Source organism: Danio aesculapii, chromosome 6 (genome assembly GCF_903798145.1).
Source record: "Danio aesculapii chromosome 6, fDanAes4.1, whole genome shotgun sequence".
NCBI classification, from domain to species: Eukaryota; Metazoa; Chordata; class Actinopteri; order Cypriniformes; family Danionidae; genus Danio; species Danio aesculapii.
Window position 1 is genome coordinate 24686253 of NC_079440.1, and position 13163 is coordinate 24699415.

Below are 13163 nucleotides of genomic sequence, written 5' to 3' on the forward strand. Positions count from 1 at the left end.
ATGTGTGGCTGATATTGCTCAGTTTAGGTCAATATTATTGTGCCTGTGTCCATCATATACTGCAAAGATCCTCAACGCTGTTCTTGGAGATCAACCTCCCAAAACTGCTCAAACACAACTTAACCAACTAATTAGAATCTGAAGGAGCACTTGATAATTACTGACAGCTGTGTTTTATCAGGATTGGAACTGAGTTCGGCAGGAAGGTAGATCTCCAGGAACAACGTAGAGGACCCTGGTATTTTGTATACCCCATGACATTCAAATATAAGCAGTGGTGTAAAGTAACAAATTACAAATACTCAAATTACTGTAATGGAGTAGTTTTTCTTAGAAAATCTAGTTTACTAAGTTTTGTTTTTTTAAATGTGTACTTTTGCTTTCCCTTGAGTACTTTTTTAATGCAGTATTGGTACTTTTATTTCACTAATTTTCTTCAGCCTGCAGTCACTACTTTATTTCTCTTGCATATGGGGATTAGAAAAATCATTCCTGTCCAATCAAATTGCTCATAGAATGTAAATCGCATCATAATGAGCCACCTCAAGACATGCGCGATTTATAATTGCAGCAAACTGTTTGGAAGCATTAAAAGTGTCCAAGTAGACAAAATCTTTACGCACGTTGACCCAGAGACTGTTTAGATGCATGTTACTGATGAAAAGATGACGATGTTTATCATATGATGGCCGAAACACCTAGCAAGCACATGATGTCAGATTGATGTTGTACCTCAATGTCGTGGGGACGTTGCATTTTGTTTGGAAATGAAAATCATGTTGATGTCAGAACCCAACGTTAGGCCGATGTCAATGTCCAACCTAAAATCAACCAAATCTAATGATGTTACAGTTTTGTGTGAGTTTACAGACTTTGTGTGGACGTTACCACTATGATGTCTATCAAAGGTTGGATTTTTGGTTGCCATACCTGACGAATAAATGTCAGTATTTGACGTCAATATGACCTTGGTGTTGGCTTGATGTTGGATTTTGGTCACTTTCTAACACAACCTAAAATCAACCAAATGTCAACGTCATTTGATGTCGTTATTGGACATCAAAATAACATTGTGCTTAGATGCTGGCCAGACATTGAATTTTGGTAACCTGACATCACAACCTAAATCTAACCTAGTGATGTTTTGTAAACCAATTTCGGGAGGAGCACGCGCAGAAGTTTCAGTATCAAATACGTCGATGACAATTATTCTATTATCCAATTAGTTCTTGACCAAACCCCTATATATACCAAAGCTGTCTTACCTGCAGCATCTCACTCCTTTAGCATCCCTCCACCACCCCAACACCTCACCTCTTAAGCATTACAATCCAGGGGGAGCGTTCTGGGGCTGGGCTAGATACTTCGCTCGAATCCCAATTCCTCTCTGTTTCCTGATAAGGGGAATAACTCGAGTTGGGGTGTCTCCCCGAACTAAGAGCCCTCTCCCCGGACAGCACGCCAAATACACTTTATTCTGAAACAATTGCAAGTGTGAACTCGTGAAATATTAACGTCTTATGACGTTGTGTGCCTGCTGGGCAATAACTAAATGCACTACAGAATGTTACGTTTACACACATCCACAAATTACATGTAAATGCATCAGCTTTTTACAGCGCAATTCTCACTACTCTTGAGTACTTTTAAAAGGTCTACTTTTTACTTACTTTGAATAATATTTACAAAAGATGCTTTTACTCGCACTACATTTTTGGGCAAGTAACTGTAATTTTACCTAAGTATGATTTTTCAGTACTCTTTCCACCACTGAACATAAGCTTATGTTAGTACTAGGATGGACCCCCGTTTACCGACAGAACTTGATTTTTTAAATTAAATTCATGATTATTTCTATAGTGCTTTTACAATATAGATTGTGTCAAAGCAGCTTAACATAGAAGTTCTAGTGAATTGAAAAATGTGTCAGTCCAGTTTTCAGCATTGAAGTTCAGTTTAGTGCAGTGTGGTATAAATTTCACTGCTGAAAGTCCAAACACTGAAGAGCAAATCCATCGATGAACAGCTCCACAAATCTCAACCAAGCAAGCCAGTAGCGAGGAACAAACTTCACCAACTCATGAAAGTGAAGGAAAAAAAAAACCTAGAGATAAACCAGGCTCAGTTGGGCATGACCATTTCTCCTCTTGGCGCACACTTCTGCGGTGGTGCAGTCTAGGCGCCGGAGACTGGTGAATGCTGAGCGTCCATCATGGAGGACTGCAGGTGTGAGTAGGTCACCGGCAGGTGTTCAGGCTGGCCCACAGGATCAATGCGAAGATTTGTCTGTTTCTGTGGTCTTACAAGAATCAGTCTCATGCACTCCACTCCTCCATGACCACCACAACATCAGCTCAGGATACGGCCTGGTCCAGGATCATGGATACCTTGGCATCATTTCTTCACAGGTCTTGGATCACATCAATGGCGCTGCATATTCTCTAGAGGACTCAAGATGAGTATCCCCAGGTGGAAATAGAGAATAAAGAAAACAATTAGCGTAGCTGCTGTTCATCGTGTATTTAAACAACACCGACAACACTTGAAAACACCGGCCAACCCGCCAAATGAGGGTAGATTTCAGCTGTGGCGGGTTAGAGAGCCGCTCCCACTAGCCAATTCAGCTGGTTGAATCATTTTTAAATTGTAGTTCATCGAGAAGCAGCACGACCGACAAAATAACTGTTCGCACGGGCAAAAGAAAGCAGGTGAATACCGAATGAGATGATCACACGCACAGTGAGACACAGACTTTCTTTACTAACTGACAAGGGCTTTAGTATCACACGCACGACTGTGTTTATAAAGCTCGCATGCTCCCATTTCCTTGCATGAAGCAACCATGCCTGCAAACGCAACTTGTGCGATTGCTTTTCTTTAAAATAGATTGGACAAAAAGTGATGCTCGTGCACCAACAGTCCTGCTGCTTTCAAAAGCTTCAGATTCTTTTTTAAAAAATGTCATTTTGTAAGCAGCAGCAGTTGCCGCATTCACTTTAAACATTCTTTGAACAGATTATTAACGGGCCTAACGTTAACTGTGAACATGAAATCATCCTTTCATTATCACACATAGTGTTTTTCACTTGCTTTCTTTTGCTTACAGGTATTTTTTTATTTAAGATCTGATTATCATGCTTTACAATAACATTGATTTAATAGGAGATAGATTTAGATATATGACAATTGTTTTAAATTGTTTTAAAGAAAGGTTTTGATTAATAAAAAGCACATCTATAAAGTTATATTTTGCCTGTTTTTATTTTTTTAATTAGTTAAAAATTGTAGCTGAGATGTAATTGGTTATTTGTTCAATTCAATTCATCTTTATTTGTATAGCGCTTATACAATGTAGATTGTGTCAAAGCAGCTTCACATAAAAGGTCACAGTAAATAGGAACAGTGTAGTTCAGTTTGTAGTGTTTAAGTTCAGTTCAGTTGAGCTCAGTTCAGTGTGGTTTAATAATCACTACTGAGAGTCCAAATATTTAAGGGCAAATCCAACGATGCGCAGCTCTACAGATCCCGAACCATGCAAGCCAGAGGCGACAGCGGAGAGGGAAAAAAAACTTCACTAATGGCGGAAGTGAAGAAAAAAAAAAAACCTTGAGAGAAACCAGGCTCAGTTGGGCACGACCATTTTAATTTCTCCGCTGGCCAAACGTCTTGTGCAGAGCTGCAGTCTCATTTGTTTATTTATTTTTGGTGTGGACAGAGAAAAATAGGTAAATCATTAATGTTAAGCCCTAAAAAGTCATGTGAAATGGGAAATAATTGTAGTGAAAGACTATGAAGGGCTGCATGTGGCGCAGTGAGTAGCACATTTGCCTCACAGCAAGAAGGTTGCTGGTTCGAGCCTCGGCTGGGTCAGTTGCCGTTTCTGTGTGGAGTTTGCATGTTCTACCCCTGTTCGCGTGGGTTTCCTCTGGGTGCTCCCACAAGCCCAAAGACATGTGGCATAGGTGAATTGGGTAAGCTGAATTGTCCGTAGTGTATGTGTGTGAATGGGTGTTTCCCAGTGATGATTTGCAGCTGGAAGGGCATCTGCTGCGTAAAAAACATATGCTGGATAAGTCAGCGGTTCATTCCGCTGTGGCGACCCCAGATTAATAAAGGGACTAAGCCAAAAATAAATGAATGAATTAATGAAACACTATGAAACCACAACCCATTTGCTCATACTCATTCAGCAGGCTCATACATAACACTTAAAAAAAGTAAATTAAATGAGGACGCATGTGGAAAAACACAATATCAAAATCAAGTAATTTCAGCATGCCAAAGTGAAATTTATGCATTTGAAAATATATTTTCTTAACAACAAGTTGTGGCTATTGAAAATGGCGAGTGGCTAGTAATATTGTAAAAGTACAAGCCACAGTAGCTGGTGATCAAAAAAAGTTAATGTCAAGCCATGATTGTATCTGTTTAAATTATTACTACAGTATCCTATTTAATCTTGGCACAATGGTAAATTGCTTGAGGACCAGTTTTACTACAATCTTAATTGAACACCTTAAACTGCGGTCACACTGGACTTTTCTACCCATAGGCTTGCATTCATACGCACACAAATGCATCAGACCGGAAACGCAAGCCCGTGCGAAAAGTTTCGCAGTTTGCTGCATTGGAAAGCTCAAGCTTGGTGAACTCTGACCTGTGAAATCGCATCACATGATCACATGAGACCAATCGAAGATCAAAACATGACCTCTCTGGACAGGAATTTAAAACATGGACCAATCGCTCCCTTTTTTAAAATGTCTAATCATCTTGTTTAATCCCACCCATTTCGCAGCACTGTACAACAGAATTTCGCAAGCACAAACTCTGGTTTGACCGCAGCTTTATTCAGCTAATCAGTGTCAGCACAATGACGGATCTACTGAACAGATGTTTGAGCTAAACTGTACATGGCTGTTGGAGGGCCAAGACCTGGAGATCACTCTGAGAACAATATTTCAACGTAATGTACTAAATGTTAACAGAAGTCCATCTAGCACCAAGAAACACATTATTTTCAAAGCCACTGAAATCCCATTTCTTCCCAACTCTATGGGAAAGCTTGGTTTCAACTTAAACTTGTCTTGATCCTGCAATCCTGCTTTTGGAAGGTCAACGCCCCAAACATTTTTAGCACCATACAGCTCAAACAATCTTGACTAGAACAGTGGTTCCCAGCTCATGGGACACATTGGTCTGCACATTTTGTTTGTCTACATCGGAGGTGCTCAACCCTATTCCTGGAGATCTACCTTCCTACAGAGTTCAGCTCCAATCCTGATCAAACACACACGAACCAATTAATTAGGACCCAAACAGTACTTGATACTTACAGGCAGTTGTGTTTGATATGAAACCTGCAGGAAGGTAGATATCCAGGAACATGGTTGAGCACCCCTGATCTACATTTTACATACCTTATTCAGATCCTCAGTTCTTTAGAGAAGAGCTCAATGAACTGAACCGAGTGTGTCAATTGAGAGATACACAAGTTGTGCAGAGCAGTGGGTCCCCATGACTGAAGCAAGGCCTAAATGTCTCTAACAGTGATTGTCTTACTATTAGTGATAAGTGAATCTGTAATACTTACCATTGGAAATGAGTAGCAGCTGGTCTCCATCCCTGCATACTGCCAGAGCCACATTACCATTAGCTGTTGTGTATTTTTGGCTAAATGTTTCAGGCTTGCCTTCCATTTGATTTGTTTCTAGTGAATGCCTTGATTAGCTGGCTAAGGTTTGTTTAATTAGGGTAGGACTGCAAGTCAGTGGCCCTCGTAACATGTTGTGCACTCCAGTGGTACATTTCTGACATATACATCTATGTTTCTTCTTTAACAAATACTCTTACTAACGTTATTTACTTTACTAACATTTTAATCTAACATCATTTTGCTTTGTTTTTGTTTTTTAAATAATACGTTTTAACACTTTTTAACTGAACTAAAAAAAGAAACAAACTGTCGGATTTTAACATGTCAAAAAAGCATTCATGTGAAAATATACACCTTTTCTTGAAATAAAAGCAACCTTTTCCCCTCTTTCTAAAACATTTACACATTTAAATGTTTAAAGCACATAACTGCGCAATACACACACACAAATACCATCCCGTCACTAATAACAATGCCTTTTTTTCGATCCGATATCAACTTGTATTTTGATATCAAAAACCTTCCGTAGTTTCATAGCGGGATGAATTAGGGATCAGATATCCAGGTGTCCAAGTGTCTCCTGGCAGACAGGCATCTGGTGGAATTTTGAGTGTTTTATCTTCAAGTGCCCTGCCAAAAGCAGAGTCCCTCAGGGTTCCACCATCACTTCCATGGCCATAAGCACCCACATTTATTACCCGGAAGCAGTAGTTGGCATCAACAACTGCAAGTAAAACTATGGAATACTTCCCTTTATAATTGTAAAAAAGGGAACCTGAATTGGGTGGAGCTTGGATGATCGAATGTTTTCCATCAATAGCCCCTAAACAATTAGGAAAATTCCGGCGCACACTGAAGTCTTGAGCGATCATGTGCCAGTCGTTTTCGTTTCGTTTGGCACTGGCATGTACTTATCGACCACACCCTCCCAGATAGCCTTTGCCACCTCAGGGACAATGTTGGACACTGTACACCAGCCTCCTCTGAAGCGATAGGAAAGTGAGTGGTAGTGTCACCGTGGCTAAGTATCTGAAAAGACACAAAAAAAGTATATATATATATATATATATATATATATATATATATATATATATATATATATATATATATATATATATGTATATGTATATATGTATAACATATATAATATACATTTCATATAAAAAAACAATATATCCAACTTTATATAATTAGCATAACACACACACACACACACACACATATATATATATATATATATATATATATATATATATATACACACACCTTGTATGCCTAATTAACCTAGTTAAGCTTTTAAATCTACATGCTTGTGATGAGAAATAAATTATTTTTCATATACATGCGTGCCAATACATAGTAATTTTAAGGATGTACCTGAGACAAATGGCCAGGCGCTCAGCTGGGCTGATGGACTCGTCGTATCCTGTCTGGCAATTTTGGGACCAACAACCTGCAGAATCTTGTCAAATTGTTCCCGTGACACCCTAAAATAATCATAGAAATCTTCTCCATTTAGACGCATGTCCTGCACTAAACGGTGATATTCACCGAGACTTTTCCTCGGTGCCAGATAATATTTTACCCACACTGATTTGCTGTACTTTTTTTTGCATCTCCAAGAAAGAAGTGCAGAAGCAAGAGCCTTTATTAATTATTAAAAGCCTTTTTAATATACACTTTTTAGTAACAAAAAAATAACAAAAATCTACTAATAAATCTCATCTCGTGCACAGGGACATGATTGGACAACACTGGAATACATCACATCCGGTCGGCCTGTCGCATACGGCCTATTTGAAGAAGTTCAAATGTTTCAACGCATCTGCAGCTCAATTCGGATACAAATTTTCCGCATACGGAGATTATCGGAACTAAGAACTAAGATACTAAGAATGACGTAAGAGGAACTGGGTGCTAGAATCAGTGTCAGTCAGCCCTACAAATAGGGTCAATAGTCAAAAACCTGTGAAAAATAACAGAGCATAAGAATACTTCTTACATAAGGCAGGAGGGAATATTTCAGTTCCAACCACGAATGCTCTACCGCCCAAAAAGTATGCCTGTTTATTTTCCTTCCTTGCTTTGTCCAGCACCGGCCATAGTCTATTTCTCCGCTCCCTTTCCACAGGTGTCAGATCTTCAGAAATCTTCAGATTATTATTTTTAAGAAAGATTGAATCCTTGGCAGCATGCAGACTGTGTCACGTTGGAAACGGGAAGTAAACTGGACAATGATGCCCTGGGGTTTGTTGTCACTCATCCTTTTACGACCCAGTCAATGAACGGTGTCCACTGCATCTGGAAGTTTATCTTTAAACGCTGGAAGAAGTTGCAGACAGATCCTGACAATCTTCCCGTGGATGTCCTCTCTCTCACTTTCAGGGACTCCGTGAACTCTTAAATTCCAGCGGCGGGAATAAGCCTCGAGATGAAGAAGTCCTCCTCCAGTTGACGTGAGTTAAGATCCACTTTTTTGGCTGAAGACTCAGTCACGCCAAGTTTAACTTTTAGTCCTTCGTCTCAGCACTCAGAAAGTCAATGACATGCTTAATTCCAGAGACCTGTTTAGTGTTGTCATTGATCGATTCTTTCTTGCGATTTCACGTGAGTTTTCCCCTATCTTCTCCAAAGCATCCGAGCGGATGTTAATGAGTCACGAGAGCTCCCCGAGTTGCAAGAGGATAGCAGATGTGTCTTCACAACCCTCTGTTTTGCCATGTTTCGGGGCAGGGGATTTAAGAGGGGCTTCTGGAAGGGGAGGAGGCAAAAAAGGGAACTCTTCCTCACATAACTCGAACTCAACGTTGTCCCTGTTCATAAAATGGTAATATCAGCGAAAATGTCTATAATTCCCCATTAACTTTTTAAAAGCCTGCATGGCTATAGACCGTTGAAGTCCCTCCACCTGCCTGTGTGTCCTCATCTAAGTCAGATGCTGGTGTGGTCTCTTCATCTACAGTATGAATTGGTTTCTCAGGCATAGAATTTGCAATGTCGGTTGAGGATTTGATCAATCATTTGCGGAGACGGTTTGAGGATTTGATCCATCATTTGTAGAGTCGTTTTGAGGATTTGGTTCTTCATTGTGGAGTCGGTTTGAGGATTTGATTTATAATTTGCGATGTCAGTTTGAGCATTTAATTAACCATTTGCTGAGTCGGTTTGAGGATTTGATTCACCATTTGCTGAGTCAGTTTGAGGATTTGATTCACCATTTGCTGAGTCGGTTTGAGGATTTGATTCACCATTTGCTGAGTCAGTTTGAGGATTTGATTCACCATTTGCTGAGTCGGTTTGAGGATTTGATTCATCATTTGCGATGTCAGTTTGAGCATTTAATTAACCATTTGCTGAGTCGGTTTGAGAATTTGATTCACCATTTGCTGAGTTGGTTTGAGGATTTGATTCACCATTTGCTGAGTTGGTTTGAGGATTTGATTCACCATTTGCGATGTCGGTTTGAGGATTTGATTTATAGTTTGAGCATTTGATTTATCATTTGATCTTTTAAGTATTTGAATTTTCATTTTAATTAGGACCGTGCAGAGACATCAACCCTGAGTCACCTCCAGTCTTAGTTAAGGTATGTTGTCTTGAAAAACACTGTCCTTTTGCTAGAAAACTATATTGTAACATCTAAATGCTTATATAGACACATAAATATGCTACATTTTATTCAGGAAGTTGCTACTTTTCCCAAGAAGGAAATCGGAGCATTATTGTTATTATTCGCTGCTAGAGGGCGCTGAACGGATCGCAACCATAGATCGCAACACTTCTTTTTGTAGACTGTAGTTAGTCATGAAGAAGTTATCCTGGACAAGAGCAGGCTTGCTCTATCATTTTTTTTTTTATCAGAGGAGGATTCATTATCCATTTCAAGGTACTTGATTATTAAGTACTGAAAGTTAAATGTTATTATTACTGTTTGTGTGTACTATATTAAAGGCCCTAAAAATTGCATTTTCCCTACATCTTATACCAACCCACAAGGATGAAACCACACCCTGATAATGTTAATGCTAATACAAATGTTTAACCAGTTATATATGTCATACAACAATTAAATATAAGCCTGAAAAAATATATATAAGAATTGTAACATCTGTTAGCTTTGTATAATAATAGTAGTAATATATGCTTATAAACAATAATACAACATCCTTAAACATACATTGTCCTTGCCCAGTTTTCAATTCAGGTGAGATTTTCGTGATGCTGTGACCACTGAACTAATAAATGTTGTCTGTCAGCTCATGTTAATTTGTGGTTTTATTTTATTATTTTTTGTTTGTTCATTGTAGGCTGTGCTGGACAGAGCGAGCTTTGGACCTCCTTGATAATCTTGTTGAGAAAGGTGAGAAAACAACAGCTCTGTATTTTGTAATATTTACATTATGTAAAAATGCACAGATACGCACACTTAAGCAATATCATATATTGTAAGGGTCTCTTTACATATCCATATTTCTTAAAATCAAATTATACAATTATACAATATAAATGCATGTATACATCTCTGAACAGCACTGTTAGTGTGTAAAGACACAACTACCTCTTTCAAATCTGCTTCTGTGCCTTATTTGAGTGTGAATTTGGTATTAGACTCTGTATCAGGCATGAGGCCACAGGTGAGTACAGATGACTGATATAGAGTCTAAGCACAGTTCAGACATTTCAGAACTCCACTCCTGGAATTATTGCATTATGACAATTTACTGACAGGTTCCAGTAAATGATTTTTGTTGTTATTTAGTCCTGCATACATGTGCAAATTTACAATTTAAAATTTCTGTTGTAAGGTTGGAGCAAACATCATTTGGTACAGTACATGAAGAGGTAGTAGCAGCAGAGACGAATCCATCATGGCCTGGAGCTGGGTCAGTTGGCATTGCTATGTGGAGTTTGCAAGTCCCACACAGTCCAAACACACACAGTATAGGTAAATTTAAAAAACTAAATTGGCCGTAGTGTATGAGTGTGAATGAGTGTATGGGTGCTTCACTGTTTTTTTTCCATATTTGTGTAAAATATCCCTTTAATAAATCCAGTGTACTGTTTGTATGGCATGGATTTAAGTGCTGTTTTTGTTTATTCATTTTTAGATTGCTCAGGATGGGTATTTTATACCCACACCAAAGATAAACTTTTTGAGGTTTGGGGAGATGCATCACTGCGGATTCTCTCGTATTGCAGAAAAAAGATCAAGCAAACATTTCATCTGGTGAGACAATCCTGCATAACAGCTCTGTTTTAATCCCAATTTGTAGAATTTCACCTTTAATATAAGTGGCTTGTTTTGAGTTTAATTATTGTGGTTTTTTTCTGTTTGATATAAAGACAGCTTTGGAGATCTCGCTTTGGAGATGGTGCTTTAACAACTCAGCCAGCTACCATTTCTTCACTGCCATACAGATTGTGCAGCAAGATGGTTCGGCCCTCATACCAGGAGGCAAAACAAGAATTTGTTGATTTGCGACTTCTAGGTGCATTATTTATGACAATAAATTTTAGATATTATTTAATTCATGTGTGTATAGTTGTATTTCGTTCAGTACTTAGAGGAGGAGGAGCAACAGAGACAGAACCCTCTTGTCCTGCTGCTTGGGGATGAACTACCTCTCTGAATAACTGCTCTCAGGCGTTTGTTATTGTGGGAGGAGTAGCACTAAATTCATGAATTTAAATAAAGCATTGCCAATGTATTAAAAGCTGTGTTTTTTTATTTACATGTAAAGATTACTAGTACTATAATAATAATAATCATAATAACAATAATAATAGTTTGTTATTATTGAATATTATTATATAGTGGTTAAGCCACTTTTTGGCAAAATAACTCAACAAATTAGTTATTTTTGTAACCCAAATTGTTGGGTTAACCTTAACAACCCAATGGATTGGATTAAAAATAACCCAACAGAAGGTCGGTACCAAATTGACCCATCATTGGGTTACCTGTTGGGTTATTATTAACCCAACTGTTTTAAGTGAGTAGTATTGCACTCAGTGGCGGTTCTTGTTTAAATGGCACCCTGGGCGAACCATCCCATATCCAACTATTTAATGCTGCAAAGTCATAAGTTACAGTACATCATCATCAAGCCCATTAAAGTAGGCTAACCCCCAGGGGCGTTGTTAGACATAATGGCCACGCCCCACTTACTAATATATATATGTATATAAATATATATATATATTTTTTATATTATTTATATATTTTTTTCCCCAATGTCTGTTTAGCGGAGAGATTTTTTTCAACACGTTTCTAAAGGTAATAGTTTTAATAACTCATCTTTAGTAACTGATTTAGTTTATCTTTGCCATGATGACAGTAAATAATATTTTACTAGATATTTTTAAGACACTTCTATACAGCTGAAAGTGACATTAAAGGCTTAACTTTTATAAATGTACTTGATTACAAATAAATAAAATTATTATTATCATTATACAATTATTGTTCTAAATAAATAACAAAAATCAATCCTAAATGTAACTGCAAAAAACAATGTAAAGACTAGGGTGATATGCTATACACTTACACTTAAGTTACTTTTGCATGAATATTAAAGACAATTCTATAAAATACAAAAAAAAAAAAAATGTTTTATGTAATTATCTGTTGTCTTAGACCCGGCTCATGGCTGAGATTTAATGTTATGCAGTCTTACCTCCCTGACTCATCATCTCTTCTTTGCTTCATATTGCCATGCTTAGTCAAAAAAAAGATCATCATCATATTATAACTTTGGATTTGTCGACTTGCAAAACTCGCTGTGTGCTGACATCTCTGCATAAAAGTTACTCCAGTTTCACAGCACATGAGCAGCATGTACTTTATCGGCGTGCATGTAAACAACTGGTATTCACACTGGGAGCATGAGCAGTGCATGAGGCGCGCAGGAATTTTAGCATAAAGTAAATTGTATGTCAAAGCTTTTACTGGGGCTCGTTTTTTTTTTTTTTTTTGCCCCCATCAAGATGCCACCCTGGGCAATCGCCCATATTGCCCATGACTAAAACCGCCACTGATTGCTTTCCAAAGGCACTTTGGAATTAAAACAATCATGGCCTCCATACTTAAGTGTCATTCTAAACTGAGGTGCTCAAAACTAGTCACTTCAAAGAGGATGGACACTTCAGGCCCCATGATCCTATGGGCAGGGAAGTTGTTTAATGTCACATTGCATTCCATTCGGAATGGCTCATGCTCTAATTCCTTCTAACCTGTCATTATGGAGGGTAAACCATTAGAGTAGGGCATGGGGTGAGCCCTTCTGGATGGAACAGTACTGGTCTTGACAATTGGTCCATATAAATCGCAGCCTGACTCCCCGATGCTTTTAAGTCATGTTGTCAAAGACAACTTGGAAAATAGTACATCCAGACTGTAGGTGTGTCCCAAATCGCATACTTATGCACTATTCTATGCCAATTTGTAGTATAAATAGTTTAAGTAGTGCGTTCACACTGAAAAATCTAAAAATAATAAGGGCACTTT